The sequence below is a fragment of the Cannabis sativa genome, chromosome 7 (genome assembly GCF_029168945.1).
Source record: "Cannabis sativa cultivar Pink pepper isolate KNU-18-1 chromosome 7, ASM2916894v1, whole genome shotgun sequence".
Taxonomy (NCBI): Eukaryota; Viridiplantae; Streptophyta; class Magnoliopsida; order Rosales; family Cannabaceae; genus Cannabis; species Cannabis sativa.
In genome coordinates this window covers 6,041,215-6,047,436 of record NC_083607.1, presented here as the reverse complement: position 1 = coordinate 6,047,436, position 6,222 = coordinate 6,041,215, and positions in this window count along the sequence as shown.

Sequence of the window (6,222 nt, the reverse complement as noted above, 5' to 3'; positions counted from 1 at the left end):
ATATGCTATCTCATTTAACCATTGTTATAATCTTAATGTGATTTAGAGATCCTCTATATAGATGATTTACATCGAGACGGGACCAATTTACCGTTTACACCCCTCAATGTATTTTGCCCATTTGAACACTTAGTTACCTGTAAATGATGTTTTAGTGATCTAATATATAGTCACTGAAACAAGAGCTCATCCATTTACTTCTATTTAACTAAGCTCAAAAGGAATCATCACTTTACTTCTATACACCAGTAGAAGCTATAGATTTCCATATTTATGTTTAGCACTCCCATTCAGTTATGCTATCATGTTCCCAAAATATATGTATTATCCTGACCCAAAGGTAGGCTTTAACTAATAAATCAAAGAACAATAATAGCACTCCTGAGATTGAGCCTAAGCATATTAGGATTTAGATTCTCTTAATCTAAGATCAACTTCTGACATTGACTTGGAAAGATACAACGGTAAGTTTACAATATCTTTAACCAAGTTCAATATCGGTCCAGTCCAATGCATACTCCATGCATTCGAAACCAGTATACTTTGCCAATGTTCTGGAAAGAACATAACACTTACTCCAAGTGTAAGTATACTTCATCGCTGATTATCACATCAGTGTAAATCCAAAACACTGATGAACAGGGACCAAATCTTTTGAATCATATAATCACAATCACATTCCACTGTATTGACGATACTGTAATTGTGAATAACTATATGTTCTGGATTTAACTGATTTTGTGCATATATCAAGTATATGTATTAAACCATAAACATGTAACATACATGTAATCATACTTCACTTCTAAATTGATAACTAATCAGATTGTAATGAGTTTTATTTAGGGCATAAAACCCAACAAACTCCCACTTGCACTAACATAAAACAAGTTGTGCATATTACAATCAATCTTTTGTCTTGATCCTCTGATCAAGTGTAGTATATTTGAATCCACCCATATATCTGGAACCAGGTTCATGAAAGCTCCCTAACTTATGCTTTACTCATCAAGGGATACTGAAATCCTTACTGCCCATTAAGTACATCTGAACGACCAGAAGACATATCTCTCAAACTTTAAAATTTGGAATTGAGATAAAGCAGTGTAGAATTTTCTTCAGTAAAATAACTTTCTGGTAATTTTGAATTTACAAAGTTATATCTTCTCTGATGAAGCTTGAATTATTATAGATGGGTTTTAACACTCTTCTATAATGATTCCTCCACCCCCAGAGTAACCACCATCTCACAATTTTTTAATGAGTCGGTAGGCATATCAGGATCACTAATGCATAGTTCCTTAATAACATATACATCACTTTTGTAAATCTTTCTTGATTGTCCCCTAATGTTCCCCATTTGATTACATCTCAGATGACTCCCACTCAATAGCAGATATCTGGTTAGAAACTTTTAACCTTTTACTATTGTTTCTGGGAACATCTCATTGTGACTTATTATCCTAAGCTGAAACTGTAAGTTTCTTTAAGATTAGGTCAACAACATAGCAGTCTAGTATTTGAAGTGTAAAATACTTGCTAGAGATTTAAGCAATCAAATCAAGATACCATAAAATGTTGTGAGAAATAGACATCTTGAATCAAGTCTTTCGAATAGACTGTGCAAGAATTCTTCTATCTTACTCTCATAATTCTGATAAGTTGTTTCTATCCATGTGAATGGTTAGACTTGTTTTTATCAGAGGTGTTCTTAAGTTCCTATCACAATTATCAACCAAACGAAGATGGGTAAAGAATTTTAATATTCTCCCACTCAACCAAGGTAATGTGAAACATTATCAAAGAACTTTAATGGTATCAATAACTATTACAACAGTAAATCTAAACTGGAACATATAATCAAGATCAAGGATTTATTCTGATAATAGCTAATTTATTATATTATTTCCATGTTTAAAATTATGTGTCACAAAGGGTACTGTAGAATAAAGTCCACCCCTAAGTTTATAGAGATTATGGTCCACCCCTAAAGGTTGTAAATCTCTAAGTGTGATAGAGAGTCTGTGGAGTTGAATATAATCCAGAGTTCATTAGATATAAAAAATTGTTTGAACTGCATATTATTCTTAACTTTTTTTCCACCCCTATCAGATTAAAAGATCTTTTTATTAAACAAATTCTCAAATAATTGTTTTTGGAACTAACAATTATTCATAAACATAGAAATAATTTCTAGTGTTTATGTAGTAATAACTCTGTAAGGAGTTTAAATACCTTTTGAATTTGCATCAATAATAAAAACACATACACATTCAAACATAATAAATATAATAATCGGTAATAGATAAGATAAAGTACTGAAGCTCAGCTCATAAATTGCAATATAATTGAAAAAGATATTTTATTATAAACCCAAAAAAAAATTGTTTGCAATATTTATGAGAACCAAACAGGGAATTAAGATCCCAAAACTTGAAATCCAAATTGTTTGAAAAACTAAACAATTAATTCAAATGAAAGAGCTTCTTCTTTATTGTAGACAATCTCCATCCACCATCCAGCTTTCTATTCCAACTCGCTAAGACAGAACCCGAGTTTAAGAAGCTTTAGCTATAAGAAGAATAATAAACAAGGTTAGTAGTCCAGAATTAATAATCCAAAAGGATAATAATTCACTAAAAACACATCAGTTTATTAAGAAAATACCTTGTTTCTTTGCGAGATACTTAGGACATTGGGATTTCCAATGGCCTTCCTCATTGCAGTAGAAACACTTTCCTTTTGGTGTATTGCCAGAAGCTCCAGCATTTTTGTTCCTAGCTGCATTCACAGCTTGAGCTCGCTTCTTGGCATTTTTCCACTTCTTCTTATGATTGGATTTGGAAATAGAAGCAACAAGTGCCTCAGGACTACTCGTCTTATTACCGTTTCCAGAATACTGAGGTTTATTCCCTCCTTGGGACCTCCAATCAAATTTTCATATGTCTGAAGGTCATTGACTAAAGTATGAAAGTCTTTCTCCTTCTTATTCATGACATAATTTGATGTGTATGGCAGAAAATCTGGAGTCAGGCTATTCAAGATGAGACTCACTTGAGTAGTCTGATCCATTTCAGCACCATGATTCTGGGCTTCCTGGAAATAACTAGCCATCTGGAGAAGGTGATCACGCACATTTTGATGGGGTTCCATCCGTGCGTTGATAAATTTCTTAGTCGCGTCAAAACGAGACTGGATAGATGCCATACCGAATAGCTCAGTTAACTGCGTCATGATTTACGGCACTTCGTGACAGTGTTTGCAAACCTTGTTTTCAAGGTGTCAACCATGCTAGAAAGCATGAAGTAACGAGCTTTATTGTTAGCATTATGCCAACGCTCGAACTTCTCTTTCACAGTTTTGGTTGCATTGTCACTTGGCTGCTCAGGGGACGGCTCAGTCAACACAAACGAGGCACTTTCACCTATGAGAGCAATATGAATGTTCTCTCTCCACTTTGGGAAGTTAGACCCATTTAGCTTATTTTCAGTTAAGAGTGACAACATGGGATTTGACATTGCAATTCAGGATACTACAAGATAACACATAGATATCAATTATGGTTTATCACAAAATCTTATTTAGAAATTATTAGCACAAAGCAAGTAGGAATGACTAGAGAAAATACAAAAAAAAAAAAATTCAATCCTAAATAATTTCCAAGGTTTTCAACAAACTGATATCAGTGTCCCGTTTAGGCGAGAGTCAAAGCTATCATTCATCGAATAGAGTTGTCAGCTCATCTAAAATGGCAAACATTCTAGCAACCTTTTATTCGATCGAAAAGAGAATCCGACGTTGTCCCGTTTAGGCGAGAGTCAAGGTCATTCTTATTTCATGAGCTTCTACCATTGTTTCATATGTTTGTAAGTCTTATACAGTATCCACCATTAGGGTGATTAATACCAATATAAAACACTTACAAACATACTTATCTTTCGAGATTAAACGGCGCTAACTTGCTAATGAACGTTCCTCCATTAGGGAGAATTACTCACTAAAACAATAGCTATGTAAAACCAACAATGGAGATCGAATGTCTCAAAATAATAAAGCTCATTATTTAAAATTGTATTTTCTTCTATTATTTATTTATTTTAAATCTATATATATTTATGAAATTTTAAATTTAGAATAGAATCTAAATAAAATTTAATTTAATATTTGTAAAATTAAACTTAGATGGTTAAGAAAATAAAATGAATTATTTCCATCTTAGTGTTAATTTTCCAACAAATATTAAGAAAATTACTTAATTTAAGTTGTATTGATTTAAATTAATTTGCAACTCAAATTAAAATTTTCTACAAATATATATATTGTATTTCCAAAAATATATAATTTTCGAAATACATTTAAAATAAATCAAACTTTACTTAGAAAAAATACTTCAAGCAAAAATATTATCTATCTAGATTTTCTTGACTAATTAATCCAATTTCTAATAATATATTTCAGTTCCTTTATTTTAAATTAATCATTAAATGAAAAGATCATTGATTTAAGTTGATTCAAAATTAATTAAAATAATTAATTTACAACTTCATTCTATCTTTCAAGATAAATTCAAAATCATCTTGCATAATTAAATGCAATTTTGAAAAATGATTAATAAAATAAATAGAATATATTTTGAAAATTATTCAAATTTAAGTTGTTATGGAAATACCCAACTTAAAATAATTTTCTTATTTAATTAAATATCATGAAATTAACAATATCTACGTATCATTATGAAAATCAACTTAGATATTTGATTTTCAATTTAATTAAATGTATTAAATTCATGAAATAAATAATTAAGTATAGAGAAGACTTAATCATTAATTTCCAATTTAATACAAGGAAAAATATCCTTAATTGAATTGTACCAAAATTAATTATTAAACAATTAATTTCACAATCAATGATATTTTCCTATATTAGAAATAATAATTAGTATAGAAATTAATATCTAGAAAATATCTCAATCCTACTAAGTATCTTTTCAAGATTTGGAAAATATCTGATTTAAGTTATTATAGAAAGAATCTATAAATACAAACTTAAAATTTTCCAAACAAAATATAATTAAATATAAAAATTAGGTGTTAACTACCTAATTTAAAGATATTCCCTTTTTAAGTTTAAAACCAACTTAAAATAATATCTTTTAAGAATCTTCAATAACTAATTCCTAGAATTCCTCAGCTTAATATTATTATCAAAATATATTCAAATTTAAGTTAAAAGGAAAAATTAGTAATTACTAATTCATAACTTAAATAAGAATATTTAATAAAATAATAAAAGTAAGTTTCAGAAAGAATCTAGTTAGTTAAAATTCTTTATTTAATTAAATACAAGAAAAATACAAATAGTTTATCTAGAAATGAAATTCATTAAACTATGTTTTTCTTAAATTAATTTCGAAGAAATTAATTATGTTGCTATTCAATTTTATTAGGTCAAACTAATATAATTAACCTAGCACAGTTATCCAAATCAGGCAAATGGGCCTTCACAATAAGACCAAGTTTCCTAGAATAAGACCAAATCTCCACAAATAAAGGAAACACAAAATAGAGTATACAATTAACACATGTTTCCATAAAATGAAAAACTAAAAGAAAAAAAATGTACAAGAATTCGAAAAAAATTTGAAAAGAAAAAAATATGCCCCCCTTTTTCTTTTATTTTTTCAAAAAAATGCCCCCCAAAGAAAAATTGCAAATAAAGAACAAGAGAACACACCAAGACACAAAAAGCACTAATCACCACTTAAGAGCTAAAATTGTGTCTAAGAACATAATGAAACATAACAAAAATAACAAAAATTTTAACAAAGCTCACTTGACAACTCGATCACGAACCTTTTTTTTTTTTTTTGATTAAATGACAGAAAAATAAGATAACCTTGATATTTTTGCAACTAGAATTCATAATGTTCATTTGTCTTTGTCCCTGATGAAAAAATCAAACTCATAAGAATAATCAGAAATTATTTTATCAAACTAATGAAGTAATAGAATGAGGTCATACCGGTTCACAGGAAAAAATTGACTCCGTCACCAAGAATATTAAAGCACATCAAACAGTATGTAACAGCTTTATAACACCATTTTTGAGAAGAAACAATTTTTACCACAAACTGTGTCAAGCATTAGTGTGTGAAAGTGTAAGCAGGGAACATTGCCCAATTTGTCAAAAAGACTTTTTCTGATAAATTGTACCCATAGGAGA